At 44.2% G+C, this 14,531-nt stretch overlaps 1 protein-coding gene and 1 long non-coding RNA gene across 2 annotated transcripts in view; one reads left to right on the top strand and one right to left on the bottom strand.

Annotated features, from left to right (window-relative positions):
* The window catches only part of LOC130294635 (uncharacterized), an 84,980-nt gene extending 81,400 nt beyond the window's left edge, over positions 1-3,580 (bottom strand). Inside the window, exons 1-2 of the long non-coding RNA XR_008848562.1 lie at positions 3,210-3,580; positions 2,513-2,678 (exon numbers count right to left, since the gene is read on the bottom strand). This is a non-coding gene — a long non-coding RNA (uncharacterized LOC130294635). The remainder of the gene's footprint in view (positions 1-2,512; positions 2,679-3,209) is intronic.
* Positions 2,639-14,531, top strand: part of LOC130294606 (phospholipid-transporting ATPase IC-like) — a 92,686-nt gene continuing 80,793 nt past the window's right edge. Inside the window, exon 1 of the mRNA XM_056544720.1 lies at positions 2,639-2,700. The gene's annotated coding sequence lies outside the window, so the exon portion shown is untranslated. The remainder of the gene's footprint in view (positions 2,701-14,531) is intronic.

Here is a 14,531-nt window from a genome sequence, read left to right on the forward strand (position 1 = left end):
AGCACCCATTTAAAATGTATGCTCTATGGGGATAAGGGGATAAGTGTCTGATCACAGGGGATTCAACAGGGCCCTGTCTCTTTCTGGCCATAGAGCGATGTGTACTCACAAGCTCCATGCATTCTCTATGGGAACACTGAAGATACACGATTGTTGTACTCTAGTGTATCCAGTGGTCCCTGTGGACAGTGCATGGAGCACATGGTGCCACACCGCTCCACGCACAGGGAGAGACGAGGCCCCTTCTAGGAATAGGGGATACGTTTTTATGTTTTGGAGTACTAAAGTCAGGGAGAAGTTGTACAAGAACTTTCATGTTATCACAACTCTTCCTGTCATCTCTCCCACTGTACAACCTCTAGTGACCCAAAGGGGAAGATGCAGGAACTTTTCTTCAGGTCATCACCCGTTTTACCAATCTTAGCCTATTACTGTCATCTCTCTCCATGTGCATAATCGAAACATTTGTTGACTTGGGTGATACAAATGTTTTTGGACCATGACGATGAAGTAGGATTTAGTTTTGTTGAATATGTAAGTTATGTGCATGTTAACAGAGACGTTAGTGGGATTTATGAACTCTTTATAGGCGCTGTGGTGTCTTCCAGGCTCTGTTTGGGTCCAAATTGTGCAATATATACAAATATATATAATACGAAAAGGAAGGCAGCACATCCAAAGTGAAGGTAGGTGCAAGCTGGTCCAAGGGGCCCCGGTCCCAGGGTCCAAGTAAGGTTATCCACAAAGAGTTGACCGCAGCACACAAGAGTATTAAAGCAAAAAAAATGTGATTTATTCCATGAACAAAGAGTGCGACGTTTCGGTGCTCTCACAGTTTGAGAATGGTGCTTTGAGAGCACCGAAACGTTGCACTCTTTGTTCATGGAATAAATCACATTTTTTTTGCTTTAATACTCTTGTGTGCTGCAGTCAACTTTTTGCAAATATATATATATATATATATTTAATATAAAACTATATATATTACATAAAATTATATATATCGTGTGTGTTATGCTTTGATGCCGCCACGTGATTGTTTTCTATATAAAATTTTATGCTTATATTAAAGGGGTACTCCGGTGGAAAACGTATTTTTTTTTTATGAACTGGTGCTAGAAAGTTAAACAGATTTGTAAATTACTTCTATAAAAAAAAAAAAAAAATATCCTTCCATTACTTATTAGCAGCTGTATGCTACAGAGGAAATTCTTTGATTTTTTTAATTTCTTTTTTGTCTAGTCCACAGTGCTCTCTGCTGACACCTCTGTCCGAGTCAGGAACTGTCCAGAGCAGCATAGGTTTGCTATGAGGATTTTCTCCTGCTCTGGACACTTCCTGATACGGGCATCAGGTGTCAGCAGAAAGCACTGTGGACAATTCCACAGTAGCATACAGCTGCTAAAAAGTACTGGAAGGATAAACATTTTTAAATAGAAGTCATTTACAAATCTGTTTAACTTTCTAGCACCAGTTGATTTAAAAAAAAAAAAAAATTGCCACCAGCGTACCCCTTTATGTTTTATGAAAAGCACTATATACTGTGACGGGTGTCTTTTTGATTTATAAAATTGGTATTGGTAAACATTGGTATTTTGAGGGGGATTAATATAAGGATACTGTGAATTTTATTTATATATATATATATATATATATATATATATATATATATATATAATTTTTTTTTTAATTGTCCTGATAATAAAGGAGATATTAATATCTGAACACTTGTAATTGACTCACATATATAACAGGTGTCAGTTCACCAGACCCACCCACTGTTTGCCCGAGACTTGTGCCCCTAATACGGACTCCAAAATGCGTCCGTATTATTGCTTGAGGCCTAAAATGGGGATTGGGCAGAAAAAGGAAAACCGCTTTCCTCCCAGACCAGTGTACACCAACCAGTGTTCCTCCAGCTGTTGCAAAACTACAACTCCCAGCATGCCCGGACAGCCTTTGGCTGTCCGGGCATGCTGGGAATTGTAGTTGTGCACCGGCCGAGGGCACCCTAATTTGGAAACACTCTCCTAGACAGGGCGCCACACCTGTGTATGGGTCACGACCGGTATTGCAGCTAGTCTCCATTAAAGTAAACAAGGCTAAGCTGTAATACCGCACACTACCTTTTGACAGGAGTGGCGCTCTTATTGGGTGAAATTATCCATTGAGCAATTAGACATTCTATGCATTCTTTATCCTTTGGGTTATGGAATTGGCTATTAACTATTACACTGTATTTGATTTACAACTTCTACTTCCTTTCCTAGTACTTTTAAATGAATGTCATATAGACCTTTCCAGTAATGAACACCCAAGATGGCAGATTTAACAGGTTTTTCCGGTTTTTAATAGTATTTGATGGAATTTTACGATTTTCCTGTTGCAGGCTATAGGAGATGAGATTAAAAGACCTTTACCATGGAAGCTTTCTATGAAATCTTTTCCCTATCACGTCTTAATCTTGAGCCCTTACTTAGAATCACGTTCTTATAATCTCATGCTGTCCTACCTGTTGTCGTCTTGTCTTCACCTCAAGGAACGAGGAATGAGTCGGCGGAACTTGTTTGTCTCCGAGTCACCACGGTCGCCCGTCCAATCGCTGCTGACTAGTTATCGTTCTTCGTGGACACACCTTCAGCTGTCTATAGACCTGTGTGTTCTTTATTCCACAACTTCTAATGGGTGAAGACGCTCAAGGTAAGACTTTGTGGACTTCTAGCGTTTTCTATGGGGACTAAAAGTCACATCGGGGGGAGATTTATCAAAAACTGTGTAGAGGAATAGTGGTGCAGTTGCCCATGGCAACCAATCACAGCTATTTTTTTTTTCATTTTTAGAGAGACCTGTGAAAAATGAAGGAAGCAATCTGATTGGTTGCTATAGGCAACCGCACCACTCTTCCTCTACACGGGTTTCGATAAATCTCCCCCATCATGTTTGATGTCTGTATAACAAGTCTATGAATATCGGAGACCTTATTTTAAGGAAGAAGAGTTAAGATGTGTTGGGTCGTGTTCAAGATGTGTTCAGCGCTCAACTCTACTCTTTCCATTGTACGCACGCCATGTCCCCAAAGACAGAAAAGGCTAATTCGGCTCTGCTACATCTGTATATAAATTTATCCACCCGATGTGGTCTTCAGCTACTGTAGCCCATCTGCTTTAAGGTTAGAAGTGTTGTGTGGTCAAAGATGGTATTCTGTATACCTTGGTTGTAACAAGTGGTTATTTGAGTTACTGTTGCCTTTCTGTCATCTCGAACCAGTCTGCCCATTCTGCAAGGCATTTCTCATCACACAACTGTTGCTCATTGGATATTTTCTCTTTTTTGGACCAATTCTCCTTAAACCCTAGAAATGGTTGTATGTGAAAATCCCTGTAGATGCTCGGTTTGAACTTCAGCAAGTTGTCTTGGCTATGTCTACATGCCTAAATGCATTGAGTTTCTGCCATGTGATTGACTGATCAGGTATTTGTGTTAACAAATAATTTGAACAGATGTAAGACAGAAATGGCTAATTCAGCTCTGCTACACCTGTATCTAAATTTATAGGTGCTGTTATTATAATGTGGTTACACCGATACATAGACGGAAGGAGAACTAGCCTAGACATCTGAAAAGTTGTGCAATGCTATAGACGTAATATGTAGTTGGCTCAATACGGATATTGGGGGGAAGATTTATCAAAACCTGTCCAGAGGAAAAGTTGCTGAGTTGCCCATTGCAACCAATCAGATCGCTTCTTCCATTTTTCAGAGGCCTTTTCAAAAATGAAAGAAGCGATCTGATTGGTTGCTATGGGCAACTCAGCAACTTTTTCTTCTGGACGGGTTTTGATAAATCTTCCACATTGTTCATAAGCGCTTGAGATATTCAGTGAATGCTTAGTTATTAGGGGTCTAAAGCGGTGGTCTCCAAACTGTGAAAAGTTGACCAGTTGCCCATAGCAACCAGTCAGCTTGCTTATTTCATTTTTCAATGGCCTTTTCAAAAGTGAAAGAAGCGATTTGATTGGTTGCTACGGGCAACTCAGCAACTTTTGTTCTGGACAGGTTTTGATAAATTTCTCCCATAAGCGCTAGAGATATTCTGTGAATGTTTAGTTATCAGAGGTCTAAAGCGGTGGTCTCCAAACTGTGGACCTCCCAGATGATGCAAAACTAGGACTCACAGCATGCCCAGACAGCCAACGGCTGTCTGGGCATGCTGAGAGTCCTAGTTTTGCACCATCTGGGCATGCTATAGTTGGAGGTCCACAGTACGGACATCATTGGTCTAGGGGCCCCTATACATGTTAGAGAAAAGTTGGCCTTTGATTCTCCCCCAACATGATGTCAACAAAGCTGGTGCAAGGCTTTTTGCTAAAGCTAATTTTGCCGCCCCCTTGACTCCACCTATTCGCTCCGCCCTTTGACACGCGTCTTACTCTTACTGCTGGGGTGACACACTGTAACAACCCTCCTCCTCATGTAATTAGCTTACTACTGGCGTAACACACTAACAAACCTCCTCCTCATGCTTCTGGCTGAGCGGGTGGTTTTGATGCTGGTTGTCAAGCTTTTTTTCAGCGAAAGGCAGAGCGGCACTTTATTTAAAGAAGGAACTCTAGGCTTCTGCCTATAGGCAGAGCCGGCCCTGGATGTTAAGGACTGGTGCATGATGGAATAAAGTCCTCAACATGATGTCGAGGACTTGAACGATTGGGAATGATGGAAGGAAGACTTCCACATCATGTTGAGGGAGAATGGGAGGCCAACTTTTCTCTAACATATATAGGGGCCTTTAGACCGGTGGTCTCCAAACTGTGGACCTCCAACTAATGTAAAAATACAACTCCTAGTACCTTTTCTTTTGGTTTTCCCTGGAGGTGTCTGGCAGCAGCTTATTCCCTCCTCCTTCCATTCAAAATGCATGTACACATGGCCAAAGCCAAGCATTCATCCAAGAGATTTTAAGGTGTAAGACCTTGCTGTGTCATCTCCTGTTGTTTTTGCTCTACATTTTGGAGGCAGACCCTTTTGTGGTTGTAGACTAAATTGTTGGACTAACGTATGACGTGCTGCTGAACTAGAGAACCTAAGATACATATCGTCGTTAAAATTTACATATATTCCCTATGCCACAATTGCATAATACACTGCTAAAAAACATAAAGGGAACACTAAGATAACACATCCTAGATCTGAATAAATGAACTAATCGTATGAAATACTTTCGTCTTTACATATATGAATGTGCTGACAACAAAATCACACAAAAATTATCAATGGAGATCAAATTTATCAACCCATGGAGGTCTAGATATGGAGTCACACTCAGAATCAAAGTTGAAAACCACACTACAGGCTGATCCAACTTTGATGTAATGTCCTTAAAACAAGTCACAATGAGGCTCAGTAGTGTGTGTGGCCTCCACGTGCCCGTATGACCTCCCTACAATGCCTGGACATGCTCCTGATGAGGTGGTGGATGGTCTCCTGAGGGATGTCCTCCCAGACCTGGACTAAAGCATCTGCCAACTCCTGAACAGTCTGTGGTGCAACGTGGCGTTGGTGGATGGAGCGAGATATGATGTCCCAGATGTGCTCAATCAGATTCAGGTCTGGGGAACAGGTGGGCCAGTCCATAGCATCAATGCCTTCCTCTTGTAGGAACTGCTGACACTCCAGCCACATAAGGTCTAGTATTGTCTTGCATTATGAGGAACCCAGGGCCAACCGCACCAGCATATGGTCTCACAAGGGGTCTGAGGATCTCATCTCGGTGCCTAATGGCAGTCAGGCTACCTCTGGCAAGCACATGGAGGGCTGTGCGGCCCCCCAAAGAAATGCCACCCCACACCATTACTTACCCACCACCAAACCAGTCATGCTGGAGTATGTTGCAGGCAGCAGAACATTCTCCACGGTCATGTCATGTCTGTCACATGTGCTCAGTGTGAACCTGCTTTCATCTGTGAAGAGCACAGGGCGCCAGTGGCGAATTTGCCAATCTTGGTGTTCTCTAAAAAATGCCAAACATCCTGCACGGTGCTGGGCTGTAAGCACAACCCCCACCTATGGAAATCGTACCCTCATACCACCCTCATGGAGTCTGTTTCTGACCGTTTGAGTGGACACATGCGCATTTGGGGCCTGCTGGAGGTCATTTTGCAGGGCTCTGGCAGTGCTCCTCCTTGCACAAAGGCTGAGGTAGAGGTCCAGCTGCTGGGTTGTTGCCCTCCTATGGCCTCCTCCATGTCTCCTGATGTACTGGCCTGTCTCCTGGTAGCGCCTCCATGCTCTGGACACTACGCTGACAGACACAGCAAACCTTCTTGCCACAGCCCGCATTGATGTGCCATCCTGGATGAGCTGCACTACCTGAGCCACTTGTGTGGGTTGTAGACTCCGTCTCATGCTACCACTAGAGCGAAAGCACCGTCAGCATTCAAAAGTCACCAAAACATCAGCCATGTAGCCTAGGAACTAAGAAGTGGTCTGTGGTCACCACCTGCAGAACCACTCCTTTATTGAGGGTGTCTTGCTAATTGCCTATAATTCCCACCTGTTGTCTGTTCCATTTGCACAACAGTATGTGAAATTGATTGTCAATCAGTGTTGCTTCCTGAGTGGACAGTGTGATTTCACAGAAGTGTCATTGACTTGGAGTTATATTGTGTTGTTTACGTGTTTCCTTTATTTTTTTTGAGCAGTGTACTTAAAGCGCAACTGTCATGAACTTTTACTGCAATAACCTGCACACAGCATGTGTACTGTGTGCAGGTGGTTTCCGGCTTTTATTACCCTTAAGGGTGCGTTCCCAGAGGGCGTATGCGCAGCGTATATGCAGCGTATTTGACGCTGCGCAAAATTTATGGCAGCAGCGGGAAATACGCTGCGTATCCCTTGCTCACTATACACACAGGGCTTTCCGGCGGCAGCCCTATGTGTGTAGTGAGTTTTGGAGGCGGAGCCGCGTGTCACAGACACGCCGGCATATGGCTCCGCCTCCAAAACTCACTACACACATAGGGCTGCCGCCGGAAAGCCCTGTGTGTATAGTGAGCAAGAGATACGCAGCGTATTTCCCGCTGCTGCCTTAAATTTTGCGCAGCGTCAAATACGCTGCGTATACGCCCTGTGGGAATGCACCCTAAAAAGGCTTTTTATGAAAGCCACGGCCAGTCGGGTAGGCGTGGCGCGAGGTCCGCGATTCCCCGCCACCAGCCACGCCCACCAACTGTAATTCAGCTCTGGGACTCTGTGTGATTGACACACAGATCCCAGCGCATGCGCCATTCATTTCTTCTAACGTGCGTGCCACTGCGTATAATGCTTGCAAGCGCTCGCTCCCGCTTCCGTCTTTCTACTCAGGGCTCCCTTATATGGGCAGGGGCTGGACTAGAGCTAATTGGTCCAATACTTCTGTCAATCACCTTTACATAGAATTATGGGTAAACATGTGACCCAAGGACCTCCAAAGGTCCTCCAACATCCCATAGAGGAATTAACATAGTCCCATGAGCAAAGGTCCTGCAACGCTAACCAGGTAAGTATACTATACATTATATTAAATATACGTTATTAAATATGTACATGTAAACATTATAGTATTAGAGTAGAGGAGGCGACTAGGGGCTGTCCCACCTGGGGGACCCTAGCTGAACGTAGTAACTCTGACTTTGGGGACCACCATACAAGGTACGGTATGCAATACGGTACTGGGACACAACAGAATCGTCACGAACTTCTCGGCTCGGCGTTTGCTGACTTTAGCAAAAGTCTCCCAGGACTGTATCCACCATCCCAGCACCTAAAAGTTGAACTAATCTATGCAGACTAAAGTCAGCAAACGCCGATCCGGGAAGTTCATGACGAATGGAATTATTGTAACTTCACTCATCTCTAGTCCTGGTGGCAGGATATGTGTTTAAAATTCACAGCAACTTCTGAGCCTAAGACTTGCCCCAAGATTATCACTTTCTGGAGACAGATTTCCTGGAAGTCCCATAGACTTGCATGTGAAATGATGTCTTCAGATCTTAAAAGTCTTGGGGGAAGTCTGGAGCTAAGAAGTTGCCAGAAATTTAAAACACATATCCTTCCACCGGGAACAACATAAGAGGTGCACTTTAATTTTTACACCCATAACCATTATGAACATATAAGTTATACTCAGTGGGAACCAAGAGACATTTCCATAGGTGACGTCTTGGGTGAGGCCAGTCATACTTCATGACCTAATATGTCGGCTATTACTCAGTGATGTCTGCTGATTCTTACCCTTGGTATGTTGTAGCACGTGCTGTGGCTGCGATGCAATGATAGTAACCTGTGCACTTATACATGTGTTAATGGTAATTGCTTCGCCTGTACGAGACGAATAAAACTGGTTGTGTAAATGAGTGTGAACAATAATCCTCAGAGATAGACGAAATGAACCCATCCAACCCAAAGACAGCATCCCTGTACCCTATACACACCCGCACATTGGCCCTCATTTACTTAGAAAATCGGGTTGTAAGTCTATGTTGCTTTCTTACCCGACTGCTTTTTTCCCCGGTATTTATTATTATGTCGCATCCTGTTTGTCGCACGTGGGTTTTGTTGGTTTTGGTTTCCAACTCCTCTGAGTTGTCGGGAAAAAATCCACAACAATTCAACAAATTTGGGTTGGAAACCTTTATAAATACGTGGGAAAGCTCAGAATTGTCGGGTTACGCCCCTTTTTCGGGTTTGGGAGAATCCACATCGGGTCCGTCGGGAAAAAATGTTGCATCGTGTCGCAGACTGGCGCACGATGTCTGCGACATGTCGCAGACAAAGATGCGCCAAAAAAAAACGACAAAACAAGTCGGGTTTAGAATAGTAAATGAGGGCCAATGTGTATGTGTGCGCGGATACCAGTATTAGGGGGATCCCAGGTGCCGGACTTCCCTCCTCCCTGAGCGGCCGCTCAGGGAGGAGGGATGTCCGGCACCTGGGATCCCCCTAATACTGGTATCAATCTATCATGGCGTCTGAGTGAGTGGTCCATAACTGGACCTGTTTATCTTTACCTGACAAACAGAATTATCCTACTGGTTTGTCATATCTCAGTGTGGTTTAGCCTGTTACTTTCTCCTAGCTGTATGTCCCCTGAGCAGTGGCGTTGCGACCCGGGTGCGGGGGGTGCGGCCCGCACCGGGTGACACCAACCCAATGGGGTGACACCAAGACGCTCCGCAGCACCCCTCCCCCTCCCCAGCTACACAGACACCCCCCTCATCTGTGCCCGACCGGCCTCGCATCCGTCAGCACCCCCCCCCCCCGCTGTGTGTGCGGTGCGCCCGTCCGTCAGCAAACCCCCTCTTTCACCTTCACTGTGCGCCCGACCGTCATCACACCCCCCCTCACCTTCACCAGTACTGTGCCCGTCCTCCGCTCCCACGTCTGCGCCGGCCTGACGTCACACCGCATGGCCGCGCAGGAGGACGCAGGAGTTACGTCACTCGCACGGCGCCCGGTGAGAAGGAGCGCTGCGCTGGATGGGTGAGTTTTTATGTCTGTCTCTCTGTCTCTATCTATGCTTGTATGTGGCTGTGTGTATGTGACTGTGTGTGTGTGTGTGACTGTGTGTGTGTGTTTGTGCGACTCTGTGTGTGTGTGTGACTGTGTGACTCTGTGTGTGTGTGTCTGTCTGTCTGTGAGTGTGTGTGTTTGTCTCTCTGTGTTGTATGTATGTGGGGAGTCTATGCTACCTAATGTGGGGAATCTGTGCTACCAAATGTGGGGAGTCTATGCTACCTTATGTGGGGAATCTGTGCTAGCTAATGTGGGGAAATTGCTACCTAATGTGGGGAATTTGTGCTACCAAATGTGGGGAGTCTATGCTACCTAATGTGGGGAATCTGTGCTACCAAATGTGGGGAGTCTATGCTACCTTATGTGGGGAATCTGTGCTAGCTAATGTGGGGAAATTGCTACCTAATGTGGGGAATCTGTGCTACCTAATGTGGGGAAATTGCTACCTAATGTGGGGAAACTGCGACCTACCTAATGTGGGGGCACTGCTGCCTACCTAATGCTCCCCCCCTGGCAGTAGCACCCTCATCATCCACCAGCAACACCCCCCCCCCCCCAGCAGCACCTCCATCAACATATCCTGATGGTGGATGATGGAGGTGCTCCTGCCAGGAGGATGATCCTGCCGATGGATGATGGGGGTGATACTGCCAGGGGGGATGGCCAGTAGCACCCTCATCATCCTCCAGCAACACCTCCCCAGTAGTAGCACCCCCATCATCCACTAGCAACACCACCAATACCCCCCTCCCGTGGTAATAGCATCAGCTAACGGATGTTGAGGGGTGTTACTTTGGTTGTGGTATTATATTCAGACGGTGCACTGTATGGCAACGTTATATTCAGAGGGCGCAGTGGGTGGTAGTATTATATTCAGAGGGTGCACTGTATGGCAACGTTATATTCAGAGGGCGCAGTTTGTGGTAGTATTATATTCAGAGGGCGCAGTTTGTGGTAGTATTATTAGAGATGAGCGAACTTACAGTAAATTCGATTCGTCACGAACTTCTCGGCTCGGCAGTTGATGACTTATCCTGCATAAATTAGTTCAGCCTTCAGGTGCTCCGGTGGGCTGAAAAAGGTGGATACATTCCTAGGAAAGAGTCTCCTAGGTCTGTATCCACCTTTTCCAGCCCACGGGAGCACCTGAAAGCTGAACTAATTTATGCAGGAAAAGTCATCAACTGCCGAGCAGAGAAGTTTGTGACGAGTTGAATTTACTGTAGTTTGCTCATCTCTAAGTATTATATTCAGAGGGTGCAGTGGGTGGTAGTATTATATTCAGAGGGTACAGTATGTGGCAGATTTATATTCAGGGGTACAGTATGTGGCAGATTTATATTCAGAGGGTACAGTATGTGGCAGATTTATATTCAGAGGGTACAGTATGTGGCAGATTTATATACAGAGGGTACAGTATGTGGCAGATTTATTTTCAGAGGGCGCAGTTTGTGGTAGTATTATATTCAGAGGGCGCAGTTTGTGGTAGTATTATATTCAGAGGGCGCAGTTTGTGGTAGTATTATATTCAGGGGTACAGTATGTGGCAGATTTATATTCAGAGGGTACAGTATGTGTTGGTATTATATTCAGAATGTACAGTGTGTGGTAGTATTATATTCAGAGGGTACAGTGTATGGCGGTATTATATGCAGGGGTACAGTATGTGGCAGATTTATATTCAGAGTGTACAGTATGTGATAGTATTATATTCAGGGGTACAGTATGTGGCAGATTTATATTCAGAGGGTACAGTATGTGATAGTATTATATTCAGGGGTACAGTATGTGGCAGATTTATATTCAGAGTGTACAGTATGTGATAGTATTATATTCAGGGGTACAGTATGTGGCAGATTTATATTCAGAGGGTACAGTATGTGATAGTATTATATTCAGGGGTACAGTATGTGGCAGATTTATATTCAGAGTGTACAGTATGTGATAGTATTATATTCAGGGGTACAGTATGTGGCAGATTTATATTCAGAGGGTACAGTATGTGATAGTATTATATTCAGGGGTACAGTATGTGATAGTATTATATTCAGGGGTACAGTATGTGGCAGATTTATATTCAGAGTGTACAGTATGTGTTGGTATAATATTCAGAATGTACAGTGTTAGGTAGCTTTATATTCAGTGGGTATGGTGTATGGAAGGTTTATAATCAAAGAGTATAGTGTATAGTAGTATTATATTTAGAGGATACAGTGTCTGGCAGGTTTATAATAATAATTGTTTTCATATAGAGGATGAGAATGCGCTGACATAGTGAGGAGACGTCTGGGCGTCACATTCTGCAGAGAGAAGTTTTAGCTGGAACAATTCCTGGCGGTATGTACCATCTGAATTAGATAAGGAAAGACTATATAGAGAAGACGTCACCGGTAGTCACTGATATCATTGTACATTCTCCTCTCTGTGTCCTGTAGTCACTTGTCCGTTCTACAGTTAGGTCAGTGAAACTACAACTCCCAGCATAACCTCACCACTGCTCAAAGGGGTAATCTACTGGAAAAAAAATGTTTTAATCAGCTGGTGCTACAAAGTTAAACAGATTTGTAAATTACTTCTATTTAAAAATCTTAATCCTTCCAGTACTTATTAGCTGCTGTATAAGCGATTCACAGGAAGTTATTTTCTTTTTTAATTTATTTTCTGTCTGACCACAGTGCTCTGTGCTGACACCTCTGTCCATGTCAAGAACTGTCCATAGTAGGAGCAAATCCCCATAGCAAACCTATCCTGCTCTGGACAGTTCCTGACATGGACAGAGGTGTCAGCAAATAGCACTGTGGTCAGACTGGAAAGAACTACACAACTTCCTGTGGAGCATACACCAGCTTATAAGTACTGTAAGTATTAAGATTTTAAATAGAAGTAATTAAAAAATCTGCTTAACTTTCTGGCACCAGTTGATATAAAAGTAAATGTTTTCCAGTGGAGTACCCCTTTAAGTAATTCTGGGAGCTGTATATTTCAATGGTGAAAACTTCTTTAACACTTTCCTATTCTGTGGCAACTGGTATATCTGATTATTATACTGGAATTTCTCACAATGCGCTACAACAGTGGTGTCTGTCACAACAGGCTAAAAACTTACTGGGGGGAGGGGGGAGGTATGGGGGTGACACCATTTTCTACCGCACCGGGTGACACCAACCCTAGCAACGCCACTGCCCCTGAGGAACCCCTCACATTTACTTTTTATCTTGAGAACATGGGGGAAACGCGTCGTGACGTTTTTGATACCTAAGTGTTTAACAATACGCTGTTATTTAGGATAATAATTGTATACTCATACAGGTGTGGTGGCCCATTACGGGAGATGTGAGTCCTGAGTAAAGGGTATGAATATTTATGTCAATGTAAGAATCTAGTTTTTCCTTTTTAATAAATTAGCAAAGATGTCTATCATTCCGTTCTCACTTTGTCATCATGGGGGGGTTGAGGGCAGAATGATGGGGGGGGGGGAAACCTGAACTGTTTTTATTTTAGCACATAGAGCAACATAAATCGTGAAGAAAGTGAAAGGGTCTGAAGACTTTGGGAGGACATATTCAAAACGCTTCACGTGGAAAGCTTCACGTTTCGTGGCAAAAAAATTTATGTGAAGAGTTTCGGTCAGATATTCAAAGTGTTTTACAAGAGAAAGATCCAAGGTTTACACTAGTCACGCCAGTTTTGCACACCAAAAAATGGGTGTGGTTATGTAAATTTCATGTTTTACAGGATATTTTCAAAGGGGTAAAAGTCAATTTTACATAACAAAATATCACACAAGATTTTGGCGCGAAACTCAACAATTTTGGAGCCAAAAAAATGTCTATATGGTGGCAAATAAATGTGGGTGCCAAATTCAGCCATTTTGGCACAAAAAAAAAACAAAACAAAAACGGCACGAAAATCAACTCTCACATATTTTCAAGATTGTTTATTTATTCTTCATAAATGCAAAGCAATAAACAATAACAATTACAAAGATAATCCCATAGTGTCAATAGCTACACGTCTTAGCTTCCTTAGCTGCCCTTCACCTGAAAACAGACATTTGTCCATACAGGTGTCATGGCTCCCAGAGGCTACAAGACATGTGTAAGTAGATTATAGTTTACTTAAGGGTGTGTTCACACGTTCAGGTTTTTAACTGCAATTACTGAATACCACACCAGGAACCAGTTTATAACATGGAGGACATGTGTGAAGGGAAGACTTCGCTTTTTTGTTTTCCATAAATTCCAATTAAAAACCTTATAAAGGGGTACTCCGGTGGGAAAAAAAATTTAAAATCAACTGGCACAAATTATTTTACATATCTCATATTTTACATATTTGTAAATTACTTCTATGTAAAAATCCTAATCCTTCCAGTACTTATCAACTGCTGTATGCTCCACAGAAAGTTGTTTAGTTATTTCCAGTCTGAACACTGTAACAATGCTGGATGTGGATCCACTGTCTGTGTTGCAGATGACACGGGCCGTATCGGGGAGCGGAGTCTAAGGTGCCGCTGGTCTTCACCAGAGCCCGCTGCAAGGCAGGATGGGCTTGTTATAGCAGACGACACCCATGTTGCTACCCTCGATACAACTCGACCACACAGGTAGCTGGGCGAGGTGAAGTACAGTAGGATGAGGCAGAGGAGAAGTTGGACTTAGCAGAAGGTCAAGGCAGACGGCAAAGGTGCGTAGTCAAATAACATAGTGGAAGGGTTAGAACACAGGCTTAGGCAAACAGACAATGGGTATGCTTAATCTCAGGTAAATGGCACCGAAGATCCGGCAGGGAAGAGTGGGAGGTGCAGGGATTTATAAAATAGCTACAGGGAACACACATAATTATGGGCGTACTGGCCCTTTAAATTTAAGAGTTGAGAAGCAGTGGAAGAGGCAGCAGGGGAGCATGGTAAGTGACCGGCTGGGATTCGCATGCGGGCACATCCCGCGATGCGAATCCCAGCCCCGCCAGTGGCAGGAGAGA

This window comes from Hyla sarda, chromosome 1 (genome assembly GCF_029499605.1).
Source record: "Hyla sarda isolate aHylSar1 chromosome 1, aHylSar1.hap1, whole genome shotgun sequence".
NCBI classification, from domain to species: Eukaryota; Metazoa; Chordata; class Amphibia; order Anura; family Hylidae; genus Hyla; species Hyla sarda.